Genomic DNA, 17,156 nt, shown 5'->3' with positions numbered 1-17,156 from the left:
CAACATTGGTAAGGGATGAAAAATAAACCAGAAAACAAATCCTGTTTGTTTTTTTAAAGCCTACATACGGGCGTTGGGTTCAAATTGTATAGAGTAAGACAAACTACGCGGCACGCTAGAAACCAACATGAGTGTGTTTCCAAAAACGTGGTTAGGGTGAAGTAAACATTTAAAAGCACACGCAAATATATTGTGTGGACAGCAATCAATAAGCAGAATCCACAAAGCACAGGGCACACGGACGGCTCTCAACGAGATCCTCCCCTCCTTCCTTCGGTGAGAACATTCACCTCTCTATCTTCATTTCCTTTTTGAGAAAATACATATGGACACGGTTGGATGACAAAACTAAAGGAGAAAAATCGGTACAATGCCTTGGCATCTGAGCTGGTATGCTGTAGGAGCCTAATTATTGTAGCAGTCATTCATTTGAGAGAGAATCAGTTTGGCTCCTTCTGGAGGGAAAGCTGGGCCCCAAGTTTCTGTCTATGCAAATTCAGCATGTTAATATTGTTAAATCACAGGAGGAAATTCTTTTCCCAAACCAGAAGCCTTCGAGTTCCTCCAGGCTTATATTAAAGGGATTACAATCCATTTCCTTCCTAATACGGCTAATGCGCTATGGGAAGCCCTCAGGCCAGGGATTAAAGCATTTATGCCTTTAATTAGGAGCAAACCTTCCCTTAGAGCCTGAAACACAAACAGCAAGTTGACACTACAAAGGCCTCCTCCCAGAGCAATGGGGATACCGATCCCTCTCCAGGAGCCAGGAGCCTCCAAAGGGCTTAGCAAACTCCCGCCTTTCCCAAACAGGGTGCCTCAGCTGGGAGGGCCCTCAGCAGAAACGGACACCCCTTCAGGTGAAGAACAAACAAACAAACAAAAACAGATCCTGTGGAGTTAATCAGAATCAGCCCCTGCCGCACAGCTTGGGGGGCAAGAGGCCCCACATCTTCGGGAGGGGGCCGGAGGGGGCCGGACACTAGAGCGCGTCAGTTTCCCTCTTCTAGATTTCCCCTGGGGACGCACACAACTGGGTCATTAGCTTTCAAGTGGACAACTCTGAAAATTAAGACGGGTTAGTGCTTCAGAGAGGTCTGTCCCCGCACAGATGCCTTCACCGGCCCCCAACACAGGGTTTGTCAACCTTTTCCATTCTAGATTCATAGCAACTAGCCGGGTCACCTAGAGCAGGCTTTCTCCAAGGGCAGCCCAGTGACTGGCTGCTTCAGAGTCCTGGATATATGTTAACACCTAGATTTTTGCTGCCACCTTCCGTGTCGGAATCTTTGGGAGTAGGAGCCAAGCCCAGAATCTACCTTTTAACAAGCCTCATGAGAGTCTTATGATTCTTTTTAATATTTTCTAAGTTTATTTATTCATTTTGAGAGAGAGATAGCATGCATGGGAAGGACAGAGAGACAGCGAGAGGAAGAGAGAGAGAATCCCGGGCAGTTTCCACACTGCACGATGCGGGGTCTGAGCTCACAAAACGTGAGATCATGACCTGAGCCAAAACCAAGAGTAGGACGCCCAGCTGACTGAGCCACCCAGGCGCCCCAGAGATTCTTATGGTTCTTATACTCAACTACAAGGAGACTATGGCCAGGCCACTCCTAGCTTTATTTATTTATTTATTTATTTATTTATTTATTTATTTTGAGGTTTTATTTATTTTTGAGAGAGAGAGAGAGAGAGAGAACAAGTCAGGGAGGGGCAGAGAGAGAGGGAGACACAGAATCTGAAGCAGGCTCCAGGCTCTGGGCTATCAGCACAGAGCCCGAGGCGGGGCTCGAACCCACGAACTGTGAGATTAACTGATTGAGTCAGCCAGGCGCCCCACCCTTAGCTTTTTCTAGAGGCGGGAGGCCAGGACCAGGGTCTTTCAGAGACTTGTACAAGTGCAGAGAGCCAGTCAGGGCCCAGCCTGGGGTGCAGATGTGATTCACAGTTCATGTGAATCGATACCAAAAATGCCAGTGAAATTGTTAAACTGGTATAAGAACTTGGAGTCTGCTGCTTCATTTGTTCAACAGCAACTGCCGGCTGCCTTGGGTGAGCAAGACACCGGGTCAGATGCTGTACGTGTCCAGTCCCCGGGGGCGGGGGGGGGGGGGGGGAGAAGGAGGAAGGGGCATTGTCATTGGTGATAATAGGAGATAGAAAGCACAAGGTTTCTGCCATCTGAATTTTACAAACTGGTGAGAGGGAGGAGGGGGAAGGGCCCAAAGGGAGGGTGAGTAAGCACAGGCAAGGGGTGCAGAAGGGAGGGCCATCTGGTATTGACAGGGGACTACACAAATGGCAGAAGAGACGTGGTGAAATCAAGTCTTAAATGAAGAGCCTCGTTTTGTCCAAATCTGGCCCATCTCTGAAGGTTCAGGTAACCTTTGACCTCTGGTGGCAACCACTTCCTGCCCGCTCACGCTCACCCACACCCCTCTCTCTGAGCATTTATAACACTCCAGCAGGTATTTGTCACATAACTGATGCTATTTCCATGTCTTTATTTAGGTGCGCCCTTTTTTTTGCTTCCCCAAAAGACTGGAACTGCCCTTTGCCTCTCCCAAGCCTGCCGGACTAGACTTACAAGTGCTAGACCCTGCAATAGTGTTCTTTTTGAGAGTCAGAAGATTTTGCATTTGAACCCAGCTCTGCCACTTAAAAACCACGTGCCCTCGGAGAAGTTCCTTATACTATCTTCTCGGTATCCTTCTCAAGTGGTAAAATGGGGATTCAAAATACCTACCCTGCAGGAGAATGGACTAAAATGCTGTAAATTCCCAGCTCAGCCCAATGCCTGGCCCGTCGCATGTGCTCATTAAACAAGAATGAGTGCGGAGCATGTCCCTCAACAGAACATGATGAAAGGGACTTCTTAAAGAAGACCATCGTGTGGGGCGTCTGGGTGGCTCTGTCAGTTAAGTGTCCAGCTTTGGCTCAGGTCACGATCTCACAGTTAGTGAGTTCAAGCCCCACGCTGGGCTCTGTGCTGACAGCTCAGAGCCTGGAGCCTGCTTCCGATTCTGTGTCTCCCTCGCCCTCTGCCCCTCCCCCACTCATGCTCTGTCTCTCTCTCTCTCTCAAAAATAAATAAATATTAAAAAAAATTTTTTTTTTTTTTTTAAAGAAGACCAGTGTGGGAGAAGTGTGCAGCACAGACAGGGAAGAGGAGGGCACAAGAGAAATGACAGCAGCTGGAGGCACCTACAAGCAGCCAGGCACTTGAGAATTGACTGGACATTTGGTGACAATGGTAACAACAGAGCACAACTGCTGGGTTATGTCCCGACTGCTTCACCCCAATCCTTCAGTACGAACCCTTACCCTCCCCATTTTGTAAATGAGGAAAATGAGGCACAGAAGGGATAAGTGACTTGCTTAGGGTCTCACACAGCTATTAAGTGACAGAGACAGGATTGCGGCCCCAGCTTCCTGTGGCCAGAGCTCATGTTTTCAATCCCTGAGCCCTATGGCCTCTGCACAGCTGGAGAGAAATGGGATGGGGTTCTAAAGAGGCAAGTTATATACCGGAATTTGGGGGGTAGTCTCTATTTCAAACAATGTCTTGAATTCCTTGAAGAACGTGAAACGGGGCCCCTGATCTGGAGGCTGGTACCCGCCCTGAGGACGTGGCGTTCTCCAGTTGAACATCAACGATTTCAGAGAATACTCACGTCGGACAAGACTGCTGTGATCACGATGGATCGCGACAAAAGTAAGGCAAGCAGCTATTTATGTTTGAAGACACACAAACCACGAACATCGTCCAAAACACAGGAATGACCAAACATGGCCCTAAACGTATTATTCCTCCTGCCTGATTGACAAGAATTCTCGAGCCCCTTTATCGAGTCCTCTGTTTCCTGAAAGTGTCCAATCCAGAGCAAAGCCTCGCTTCCTTGAACCCACCCTCAAATCACCTAATACAAACCCAAAACCTATAATAAATAATTTTTGAAAGCATATGGGAAAGATGGCACTATAGGAGGAGGACCCTAGGCTCGTCCCATCCCTCAGACACAACTATATAACGATCAAATCATTCTAAATACTTCAGAAATAAATACTTTTTGATTCCCCATTCTTCTAAACGCTTCTCATCACATGTCTTCTCCCTCTTCCAACCGGACATAAACCCAACTTGTTCAAGTCCGGGCAGATTCCTGATGGTCTTTGGATGGAAGTCATTGACATCTCTCTGGAAATCCCAACGTTTCGGCATCAAAGCTGTTTCCCAGACTGCCTCTTCCAATCAGAAGCCAAATCTTTGTCAGGCCACGCCATGGCTAGGGCCTTGGAAAGGGCCACTGCCCTTATCTTTGGCTGCTTTTGTGTTATTTTGTGTTATGCTTTGGCTATTTTTGTGTTTCTCTCATCTCTCCCATAGAAAGGGGAAGAGTTCTCTATTGAAGTGAGGAGGAGGATCTTATCGATGCCAAAGAACTGCTAAGAAGATTGAACGTGAGGCCACTTCTAGTATGGTGACTGGCAGAGAGATCTCAAACTACAATTCTTAATTTGTTTTATTTTATTGTTATTTTAGTAATGCTTAAAAACATTTGTAAGAAATTCATATTATTAGCTTCTCTCTCTATTCTATTACAATAAATCTCAAAATATGTGATATAGGTGAGGAATGAGATGCTCAGTGTCCTCATAGCATAAATTTTCTCAATAAATGAAGCTTACTATTTTTAAAATGACATATCAAAAAAGTAACCTGTTTAATAATTTTTAAAATTTTCACATGTTTAGTAAAAGATTAGGCATGTCTCAGAATTAAAATACACAAATGACTGGGGCATCTGGGTGTTCAGTCGGTTGAGCATTTGACTCTTGATTTTGACTCAGGTCATGATCTCACGGTTTATGGGATCGAACCCCATGTCGGGCTCTGAGCCTACTTGGAATTGTCTCTCTCCCTCTCTCTCTGCCTCTCCTCTGCTTGCTCTCTCTCTCTCTCTCTCAAAATAGACATTTTAAAAACCCACAAATGACCAATAAACACATCATTACAAATTAAAAGGAATGCAAACAAACATATGCAATTTTCCGTTTATCAGAACATCAAAAAAAGTCTTAAATATAATTCCCAGTCCTGGTGTGAGGAAAACAGGTACTTCCTCATACACTATTGTTAGGAGTATAAGCTGCCATAATTTTTTTGAAGGCAATCGGAGGTGCCTACCAAAAATGTAAATGGCTGTACCTTCTGACCTTTGGCAACTACACTTCTAGATGTTGCCTCTTACATCAGTGATCACTCACGTGTGCAGAGATAGGCAGGACACGTTCATTATGGCATTGCCTGAAATAACAAATACCTGTAACAAGCTAAATCTGTATCAGCAGGAGGTGATTAAAGAAACATGGGTCCATCCGCACTATGAGATGCTAGTATGCCTTTAAAGAAAATAAGATAGATCTTCAGATGAACTGATATGGAAGGATGTCCATGTTCATGAGAAGGAGAAACCATTTCCGTGAAGAATGATTTGTGACCCTCAGAGATGGCTGAATAAAATTCTTTTGCCCAGGGGCCTGGGAATGGAATGGACATTTATAACCTCCAGGGTCTCTGGCCCATAATAAATCTAAGACGTGTTCTATGGGGGCTCAGTAACTATTGACTATTGTGATTGTCGATGACGATGATCATGAAAATGAAGATGGTAATGGTGAAGATTCTACACCCAAAAGAGTTAGAAGAAGAATACTGTCCCTTATAGATCTTGCTCTGCCTAGAAGTGACAGCAACATATTAGAAGTGCTTATTTTTTCTCCGTGGACCTTTGTCAACTTTGCTAAGTTCTTTCACATGCCTTTTGGGCCTCGAGTCTGGGGTCAGTGGTGGGTCGGGCCATTTAGATGTTGAAAGGGCAAGGTGACCAGTAAGTCACACCCCTGTCCCTCCCGGCCTGACCTGGCACTGGCAGCGTAATCTGTGAGGGGATCTCCCTTCATGCCATCACATTGGAATGAAGTGTGGAGAGGAGCATCTCTCCTAGGAGTCGCGCTGACAGATTGGTCAGTCAGTTTGAGGTCAGCCCCTTCACACCTCATATAACGCAATCTGGCAGTGGGAGGTTGGGAAAGACTTTTTTGGTCACAAACACTTTCTAGATAAGTTGGTGGATCTTAAAGTGTGGTCCTTGGACCTCCCGAAGTGATTGCTGAGAACACGGTCTTAAGACCTCACTACATCCCTCCCAGATCAGAATTTGATGGGGGCCTGGGGTCAGGCCGGGGGATCAGCCTGGTAAACTTGTTGTCAGGGAATTCTTTTGTGCCCTGAAGTTTAGGGACCCCTTGGCAATATTTTGCCCATAAGCAAGTATTTTGGGAATCCCATTATGACTGATTATATCTTTACGTGAAAAATTTTTGCAAGCAATCAAGTGACCACGACCCCATTACCTGGTGTAGCAAATAATGACAAATAAATGAAACCTGATTTAAGTGGCTCCTCTGTTATATTCCAGCAATACCGGACATAACACCAAGAATAACAACATTAGGACATGAAATAAGACTTCAAGGAAGATCGTGTAGACACATGCCATTTACTGATTCACTTAATCAGCAAACATTAAACAGCTCACAGCCATATACGAGAATTTGTCAAAAAAAAAAAAAAGTGTTAAAATTTGGTGAAAAAAAAGAACCTGTCTTCAATTCTCAGAGATGTTCTATTCGTATTTATTTGTAACATGTGGTATACACAGAATTTTGTTTTTCCCTGCTCTTTCTACCAAAACCTTGAACGTAACTGTTTCATTGGTCAAAAGCAATTAACCACCTAAGTGTAACAATGCCTGGAGCCTCCCCCATGGCCTCCCTTCCTCTCTCCCTCCCTGCCTTCATTCTTTCCTTTCTACAAATATTTGTTGGGCACCTGATATATGCCTGGCATTTGGGAATGGCACGCCCTACCTTTTCCACTTGCTGGGATGGGTTTTGTAGTCATAACTAATCACAGAAGCATAACCATAGAAATGATTAGAAGTAATTCACGGACACACTTGATCCATAGCAGGCCCTCGTGATGGTTGCAGTTGGGGAAGCAGCAGGACTCCCTACAGGGAACACACATTTAGGTTCAACCCAGCTGCCCTACTATTTGTGAGTGTGATTCCTGGGGAAGGCTATTTAGTTCTGCATCCTCTTACAGAAAATGCAGAGAAGAATGCCTGTCTAGTGGATTAGTTGACTGGGTTAGAAATAATAAGTATATAAAGTACCTGGCGCCCAGTAAAAGCTCAACAAACGATAGCCACCCTCCCCGACCCCAAAACTCCCAGCTCTACATTTTTTAAAGAACTATATATTTTGCTCCCATTTCCCTTACCAGAGGAGACATATCTAGAAAAATGTTTCTATGGCCGGTGTCAAAGAAATTCCTGCCTGTTTTCTTCTAGGAATTTTATACTTTCATGCCTCACATCTAGGTCTTTAATCCATTTTGAGTTTATTTTCGTGTGTGGTGTAAGAAAGTGGCCCGTTTTCATTCTTTTGCATGTAGCTGCCCACTTTTCCCAACATCATTTGTTGAAGAGGCTTTTTCCCCACTGTATATTCTTGCCTCCTTTGTCATGGATTAATGGACCATAGGAGCTGTGTTTATTTCTGGGTTATTCATTCTATTCCATCGATCTATGTGTTTATTTTTGTGCCTGTACCATTCCGTTTTGATCCCTACAGCTTTGCAGTTTATCTTGAAATCTGGGATTGTGATACTTCCAGCTTTGTTCTTTTTCCAGATTGCTTTGGCTATTCAGGGCCTTCCATGGTTCCATACAAATGTTAAGATTATTTCCTCTAGTTCTGTGAAAAATGCCCTTGATATTTTGGTAGAGATTTCAGTAAATCTGTAGCTTACTTTGTTACATTTTAACAATATTGGTTTTTCCACTCCATAGCATAGAACGTCTTTCCATTTGTGTCATTTCCAATTTCTTTCAACAAGGATGATATGGTATATACGATAAAGGATGAATATCCAAATGTATAAAGATAAATAATCTGATTAAAAATGGGCAAGGACCTGAAGAGACATTTTTCCAAAGAAGACATGCAGATGGCCAACAGACACATGAAAAAAGGCTCCCCATCACTAACCATCAGGGGACTGCAGATTAAAACCACAATGAGATACTACTTTGCACCTGTCAGAATGGCTAAAATCAAAAACACAGTGAAAAACAAATGCTGGTGAGGATGTGGAGAAAAAGGAACCCTCGTGCTCTGTTGGTGGAAATGCAAACTGGTGCAGCCTGTGTGGAAAAGAGTGTGGAGGTCCCTCCAAAAATTAAAAAGACAACTGCCATGTAATTCCACTACCGGGTATTAACCCAAAGGAAATGAAAACACTAATTCTAAAAGCTATATGCACCCCTATGTTTACTGCAGCATGATGTACGATAGCAGGGACAGCCAGGGTAAGACCAAGTGTCCTTCCATAGATGAATGGATAAAGAAGACGTGGTACATATGTACAATGGAATAGTATGCAGTCATAAAAAGAAGGAAATCTTGCCATCATGGATGGATCTAGAGGGTATAACGCGAAGGGAAGTAAGTCAGTCAGAGAAAGACAAATACCACATGATTTCACTCATATGTGGAATTTAAGAAACAAAACAGATGAAGAAAGGAAAAAGACACACAAAAAATCAGACTCTTAAATACAGAGAACAGAGGGGAGGTGGGTGGGGAGATGGGTGAAATAGATAAAGGGGATGAAGTGTATACCTACTTTGATGAGCACTGAGAAATGTATAAAATTGTTGAATTATTATTGTGCACCTGAAACTAATATAGCAAAGCATGTTAATTATACTGAATAGTAATAATAATAATAATAGTAAAACTACATATACAATAATTGCAATTCTTGTTAAATCTATCAGATCAAAAACTGAGCTTCACTCCCCCAAAACTTTCTCTCTCATCTTTGTGAAGAAGGACACACATCAGCCCAAGCCAGAAAATCAACAGCCACAAGTCCTCAAACGCATCTGTTTTTTCTCCGTACCCTTCTTCCAGCCACCATCATTTTTATTGAGATGGACCCCTGCCTGCAACGGGTTTCTAATGAGCTTTTCTGCCTTCACTCAATTCTCTACCCTGCAAACAGGAGCATCTTTATAAAGGCCAAGTCCGAAGCGTTCATCCCCTAGGGTTAGAACTCCCTGTGTTCCGGACTGCCTGTAGGATAAGGCCGAAACTCTTCAACTTGGTCCACAAGGCCCTTCTGGGTATAGCCTCTTCCCTACTTTCTGTCACCCCTTCCTGCCTCCTACCTCCAACATCATACTGTGAAGCCAGTCCCTCAGGCAGGACAAGCCATCTCTGGGTTCCAGGCTTCGCACACTCTTCCTCCTCCTCTTTACCCAGCTAGCAAACTCCTCCCCAGCTTGTCACTTCCTTCAGGAAGCCCTCCATGATTCCCACTAGAGCACGTTAGGTGCCTCCACAGTGCTCCTAACACACCTGAACTTCCTCTGTCATGATGTTTATCACACGTCGTGGCAGCTATTTATTAGCACAGAGCTACGAACTCCAGCCTGATACTTAGCTATGAAGCCCTAAATAACTTTAGTCAGCTACACTGGGTCTCAGTTTCCTCAACTGTCACGGGCAATAACTGTACCTACCTCACAGGGTGTGGTGAAGGTTCGATGAGATTGTGCACACGTGTTCAGCACAGTGGCCTGGTATATAATAAAAATTCAGTAAAAGCTGGCTACCATGACAGTCGTCATAACCACTAAAGATAGTGGCCACGATGGTTGCCTCCCCAGTACCCATCCCATCCTTCTGGCATTGCATAACAGTTATGCAGTTTGGGTAGAATAACCCCCCCACCCCGCACCAGCTCCACTGGTGGGATCTGATACTCCCAAGCATAGTTCTTGAACTTCAGCACGCATCAGGAAAACTTAGAGGGCTTGTTGAGTGCACACTGCCGGACCACACCCCCACCATTCTTAATTCAGGTTCTGATCCCAAGAATTTGCATTTTTGGCAGATTCTCATGCTGTTGGCCCAAAGACCACACTTTGAGAAGCACTGGTCCAAGCCAATTAGGGTATCTTATTTCCTTTGCCTTACAACTGAGTCAGGGATGGGCACTCGGGTTTAAGATGGTCCAGTGTCCACAGGACAGCCGCACTCTCCCTCCCGGAATGTAAAGCAGGTGGCTGCAGAATAGTGCTGGTAGCCATCTTGCAATCGTGCAAGACTGTGCTCTTCTGAACGAAAGAGAAATCAACCTGAGGCTGGAAGTGATACACAGAAGAGAGAAGACCCAGGAGAATCATGGAGAAATAGAGTCCTGGCTGAGGGGTGGCTGGACGCCTCAGATCCCTGGACTTTTTAGTTCCTGGAATGCATAAGTTTCTTTCGTTGCTCAAGTCAACGTATGTTGAGTTTTCTGTTATTTGCAGCCGAAACCTTCAGCCCTGTGCTGGTGAGAACTGCATTGGTCTCCCCAGTATTCCATGCTGGGCCTGAGCCTGGCACTAAGTAGGTGCTCAGTAAATAATGTGTCGATCCACGCAAAGACATCCATTCTCTTCTCACAACAGACCCAGCGATAACCTTAACCAGGCAGCCAGGGAGCAGTCCGGGAGCTGGTCTGGGTCCGCCTCTGCCTGGTCTCTGTCCTGCTAGACCTCTTCTGAGTGTCCCATTCCACCTCCCTTGGGCTGAGCCGTGCCTGGCTTCTTTCAAGCCCTGATCACCACCACCTTAGGCTACTGCCTTGCAAACACAGAGTCCATTATCAGTAATGAGTCACCTGATTTCCATAGCAAATTTTACTTTCCTCCAATGAGCTTTGTAGAATGAGGCTGCCTGCTTCGCTGGTTAACGGGGTGAATGCATGACGTGTACTGTCACACTCTGTCCCTCCCCTAAGCTGGGCACTCACTCTCTCAGAGCTCTCTGTCAAATGTATATTTCTTCAGCCATAACTGGCTTTCTGTGTATAGTGGTGGTTGCCTGAGCGGTTAAAACTCCCTTCAGTGGGTCCCTTGTATTAGTTTCCTAAGGCCGTCAGAACAAATGCCATGAACTTGTTGGCTTAAAACAACCAACATGTCCACTCACAGTTCTAGAGGCCAGAAGTCCAAAGGGAGTGTGGTCTGGAGGGCGCTGGGGGAGAATCCTTCCTTTCCTCTCCACCTTCTCATGTTCCCTGGTGTTCCTTGTCCGGTGGGAGCATAACTGTCATCTCTGCCTACCTAGTGTCCACGTGGCCGTCTTCTCTGCGTGCCTTGTTGTATCTTCTGTGAAGACTCTCATTGGATTCAGGCCAAGTGTATTACTAATCATCAGCGTTCTTTTTCAGAGACCAATTACCTCCTTTATTCAATCCATTCCCTGGTATTTATTACACGCTGGCCATTCTGGTAGGGGGAGGGTGACAAATATTAAACAAGTAAACAAACAAACAAAATGTCGCCAGCTGTAATTAGTGCCGAGGAAGAGAAATAAGCAAGAAAATGGGTGGGTGGCAGCATTTACATAGGATAAGTGCCAGGATGGCCTCTGTGAGATGACACTTAGCAGGGACCAGGAGGACAAGGGAGGTTGGGGAGGTCACCCCAGGGAAAGAGCACAAAGAAACAGGCTGGATGGGTTTTAGGAGGGACAGAAGGCCAGCATGTGTGAGGGGGAGGGGCAGGGTAGCAAGAGACAAGGCAGCAGGCAGGCCAGGCAGGGAGCATAGCTGGGCCTCAGTGCAATGGGAAAGCCCCATATGAACAAGGAAGTGAAGGCTTTGTTTTTGAAAATTACTCTACCTTAGGGGCTCCTGGGTGGCTCAGTCGGTTGAGCCTCTGACTCCTGATTTTGGCTCAGGTCGTGCTCCCAGGGTAGTGGCGTCAAGGCCCATGTTGGGCTCTGCCCTGAGCATGACACCCGCTTGGGATTCTCTCTCTCGCTCTCACTCTCTCAAAACAAAAACACTCTACACCTGTGCCATAGAATACTACTCAGCAGTGAAAAGGAACAAACTACTGATACACAGAGCAACATGAATGCATCTCAAGGGCATTATGCTGAGTGACAAAAGCCAATCTCAAAGGTGACATACCGCATGGCTCTATTTATATGACATTCTCAAAATGACAAAATTCTAGAGATGGAGAAGAGATTAGTGGTTGCCACGGCTTAGGGACAAGGTGAAGGGGAGAAGCCTGGGCGGGACTGAAGGGGGTATCATGGGGAAGATGTCCTTGGTGACGGGTCGGTTCTGTATCTTGATTGTGGTGTGGTTACATGAGTCTAAACTCGTGAGAAAGTTACATAGACTGACACCCACCCACCCACACGTGCATACTCCACACACAGATAAGTGCAAATAAAACCAGTGAAATCCAAATAAGCTCTGTGGATTATATACATATCAACTTCCTGGTATTGATTATACAATGGAGTCACAGAAGATGTTAACACTGGGGACAAACAGAGGCACATGAGACCTCTCTCTACTATTTTTACAACTTTCTATGAATCTATAATCACTTCAAATGGAAGGTTCTTTTATAGGTTCACTGTCTTTGTATGGGGAGGACGTGTGGACGAGAAGATCCCAGCTATCCATGGTGGAGACATCCGCCACCCATATGGCGGAGGTTGGACAGTGTGGGAGCAGTGGAGGTGCTGAGGCCTGGAGTGAGGAGAGAACTTTCCGGGCTGCTAATGGGATGGGTGGAGGCGAAAGCAAGCAAAGAGAGTCAAGAATGATGCTCAGGTCTTGGAACCTCAATGGTGGCGTGACCAATTACTAAAATGGTAGAGAATGGAGGAGGCCAAGGTTTGTGTGGGTGAAATCTTTCTTTTTTGGCCATTATAAAAGGTCATTTAAAGAAAAATGCTTAAGATATACATACACAGTTTAATGAATTATTCCAACATATTGGATGCATGTGAACATCTACTCAGATCAAGAAACAGAACCGGGTGAATCAGCCAGTCCTCCAAGGCTCTTCCTGATCACAAATATCCTTCCCCACAGAGGTAACTGATAACCTGATTTAGCATACTGCCTCCCTGACTTTCTTTCTAGTTTATCCCCCAAGTACGCATCGGCTATGGTCAGTTTGACATGGCGTGAGACATCCAAGTGAACGTCCGAATTCAGACTTCTTAAGTTCCCTCTGACACCTTCCACAGCTTTTGAATATAGTCAGTTCTTCACATTCTTTAAAGCCAATCCCTCCTTGAGGCCGGAAGGAGAGACAGCTGTTAACACCATTATGTACGCTTATGTGCAAATATTATAAATATTTGAAAAATATTTTAGCCGTTTTCTTGTTGCAAAGATGTCCTTGGCTTCATCTGACCACTTGTGAAGTCTGAAATATCAAGTTTATTTCCCTACCTATTTCTGGAAAAGTAACTTGAACATAAGTCAATCCATCAGCGGGTGCCCAGAACATCTATTTCTGCAGAAGTGTATGTCCTTCTAGTTCTTAGGACCAGGAGATGTGAACAGCTAAAATGGAATGCTGTTTCTACGCTGACTGCCCTGGGACAGCCACCTCCAGTTCGGAGGGCCATGATCTTATTAAAATGACAAGGCCCACCCCTGTGGCCAAATGAAGGGCTCCATCTAGGGAGGGCATTTACACAGATACTGCCACTAACAGCCTTAGAGATAGGATTGTTGGGCTGGGAAGAGTCACAAAGGCCAGGCCCCCTACTGTTAACTCAGAGGACACTGATTGGCCAAAAAGGCAGAGCAGAGCCTGTCTGGCTGCAGAACAGGGTGGGGAGTCATCTTGCAATTAGGAGGCAACTCCTTTAAAACTTCCTTCAAACCCTGCCTTAGGCAAACCCGACCTCGAAGTGAGGCCCTCCCCTAAATGCTGCTGGTGATCCTTTTTCTCACAGTGCTCTGACCCACTCACCACCACTGCTGTTTACTTTCCTGCAGGTTCCTCTAACACACAAAGACCTCATGCACAGATTTCTACGTGCCCGCGTATCGAAGATGCCAGGCGGACCTAAGACATCACTGTTTGATGTCCGTTTGGTACATTTTGTGGGATCTGAGCGATTTAGGGACAGTTTTCTGGACCAAGGGATTTGCTCCTCATCCTCCTTTCCTGTCACCTTGAGTGTGCAGGAACTTGGAGGCTCATGGCCAGTGGCAGGCACATAGGCCTCTTGATCTAACAAAGACGTGGATAAGGGGCGCCTGGGTGGCTCAGTTAGTTTAGCCTCTGACTTTGGCTCAGGGTTGATCTCAGGGCTCGTGATCTCCGGTTCATCAAGCCCCACATTGGGCTCTGGGCTTCAGATCCTCTGTCTCCCTGTCTCTCTGCCCTTCCTCCGCTTGTGCTCGATCTCTCTCTAAAAAATAAATAAACATTTTTAAAACGATGTTCAAAGAACTGGCTGAGAGTGCAGTGGGTACTGATGACAGTACTAAAGGGGGAGCTCCCGTTAGCAAACCCATCCTACAGATGAAGACACTGAGGCTCAGAGAGTTAAGGAACTTGCCCTAAATCACAAAGGTAATGAAGTGCCACACTCAGTGTCAAACGCAGTTGACCTCACTCCGTTTTGCGTCCTCCAACACCACTATTGAATTGAATGCTGTTACGGGGGTTCTGCTAGCCCGTGTCAATGACCAGCTCTGTGCTGGTTCAGGGCAACGCTCCCCGCTGGTTGGTCAGAAGCCAGCGTAGCCCAGCAGTGAGGCACATCAGCAACACCGCCGATGGTGGTACCCATTCCAGTAGGGACATACCACTTAGTGAATTTTAGGTGTCCAGTCGAAAACAATGGGTAATGCCCAGTGGACGCTGATCCTCACAGGAGATATCAATAGGAAAATGCCCTGTTGCTTCTCTGGGAAATAGCCTGCGCGACATTTTTCCTGTCTGATGCTTTACAGGATCACAGCAGACACCTGTGAGCATTTATTCCGAGCCAGAAACTGTTCTAAGAATCCGCCTGCTCGTCCATTTAATCCTCACGGTACTCTCACAGGACAACCAGCAACCATTATCCTCGCAAGGTCAAGTCACTGTCCAAGATCACACAACGGTAACAGAGGCAGGATGTAACCTCAGCCGGTTAGGTCTCGACCACTGTGCTGTACTACTTACTGCCTGAGAAAAGTGTCTTTTTTTTTAATTTTTTTACATTTATTCATTTTTGAGAGACAGAGAGAGACAGAGCACATGCAGGGAAGGGGCAGAGAGAGAGGGAGACACAGAATCCGAAGCAGACTCCACGTTCTGAGCTGTCTGCACAGGGCCCTGATGCGGGGCTCGAACTCACAAACCGCGAGATCATGACCTGAGCCGAAGTTGGACGCCCAACTGACTGAGCCACCCGAGCGCCCCACAAGAAAAGTGTCTTTGTTCTACATGTGCCATCTTACAGATCATCAGCTGCAATAGAAACCATTATTACCTTATTTTTCTTATTTTTCTCATTTTTACTGACAGCATTATGTCCAATGGGTGAGTCAGATTTGATATGAAATCACAACTCTTATGGTCCCCAAATTCCCTTGACTTGCATTTAAAATTAAGGTGTTCATTGATGAACCACAATACAAGGGCTGTTTATAGTCAGTTTTAACACTTCCCATAAATAGGTAACAAAACTCACTTGAAATGTTTTTAAAATTTTAATATTTAGAGGCACCTGACTGCTTCAGTTGGTGGAGCGTGTGACCCTTGACCTCGGGGTTGTGAGTTTGGAAGGCAGCTATGCTCACGGCTATGCCACCAAAGCCAGCTCGGGGTTGTGAGTTTGAGCCCCGTGTTGGGTATAGAGATTACTTAAAAAATTTTAAAAATAAATACAATTTTCAATATTTAAAGCAACTGTTACTGCCTACCCTCCACATTTCATTATTATTATTATTATTATTATTATTATTATTTTAAATCAGATGAAAGCTGTGGACACTTTCTCCAGAAACATGGATATTTACATGTAAAAAAATCATACATTCACCTGTAAGGAATTCCCAGAGCCCAGAGGCCCATCCATTGGCTCTAGTGAGAAGTTGTTGTTTTTTGAATTTACAAATGGAGAATCCTTTGTGAAGCAAATGTTTTTCCTCCGATTTGCATTTTATAACTCTCTCCGTTCCCCCCTCTATACACACACATAACGTAGTATATTATTTCATGAACTGGCACCATCGCCATTTTTTTTTTTTTTTTACCATCACCATTTTTTACCATCAGAGTAGTTTTCCCTTTCTAATATTCTACATTTCAAACAAAAGTTACTGTAACAAACCCTTCAATCTCACAAAACATAAACTAAACTAAGTTTTAGCTATTTCATTTGGCTAAAATGATGCTGCGGCTAGTGTGTGGGCCTTTAATTTTCAATCTGGAGTTGCCTTTGAACTGATTTGTAGATTTCCTGAAGTATATGTTCAATATTGCTATGGTTTCCCCGTAAAAACCAGATCCATTGGAGGGGGCTGTTGGGATAGGTTACACCCTTGCTACAAAAGTAGTTCACTTGTTCTTCTAAGAGAAATACAAATAGTTGACAACACAGTCATTTCTTCTGGTTACTATTTGCAGGGGACTCTGGATTTAAAAGTACTTCATGCATACTTCACTTCCAGCATAATATCTAATTGATGGGTCAACATTGGATGTGAAAGCACAACTCTAGCCGTGATCGTGTAGTGGTTAGTACTCTGCGTTGTGAAAGCACAACTCTTATGATCCACAAATTTACCGGACTGCATTTTAAAATTAGGGTACTAACTGGGGAGCCATAGAGGCACCTGAGTGGCTCAGTAGATTAAGGGTCCAACTTCAGCTCAGGCCATGATCTCATGGCTCGTGAGTTTGAGCCCCACTTTGGATCCCCTGCCCTTCCCTCCCTCTCTCTCTCTCAAAAATATAAACACATTAAAAAAAAAAAAAGTAATGGGGCACTTGGGTGGCTCAGTCTGTTAAGTCTCCAACTTCAGCTCAGGTCATGATCTCCATGGTTCATGAGTTCAACGGTTCATGAGTTCCAGCCCCACATCAGGCTCTGTGCTGATAGCGCAGAGCCTGCTTAGGATTCTCTCTCTCCCTCTCTCTGCCTCTCCCCTGCTCACTCTTTCAAAATAAATAAATAAACTTAAAAAAATTTTTTGAAAAAGTACA

General features: G+C 45.0%; 1 protein-coding gene and 1 long non-coding RNA gene across 2 annotated transcripts in view; one reads left to right on the top strand and one right to left on the bottom strand.

The window, feature by feature from the left end:
- TEX37 (testis expressed 37) overlaps window positions 1–17,156 on the bottom strand; it is a 45,358-nt gene that overhangs the window by 9,689 nt on the left and 18,513 nt on the right. The gene's annotated exons all lie outside the window — the stretch shown is intronic.
- LOC109264326 (uncharacterized) lies at window positions 2,545–3,966 on the top strand. The gene is made up of 2 exons (XR_002078695.2): window positions 2,545–2,723; window positions 3,131–3,966. It is a non-coding gene; the product is annotated as an uncharacterized LOC109264326 (long non-coding RNA).

Source organism: Panthera pardus, unplaced genomic scaffold (genome assembly GCF_024362965.1).
Source record: "Panthera pardus isolate Hobbes unplaced genomic scaffold, ASM2436296v1 HiC_scaffold_26, whole genome shotgun sequence".
NCBI classification, from domain to species: Eukaryota; Metazoa; Chordata; class Mammalia; order Carnivora; family Felidae; genus Panthera; species Panthera pardus.
The sequence above is the reverse complement of the archived record's forward strand: the minus strand, read 5'-3'. Positions and strand labels throughout refer to the sequence as shown.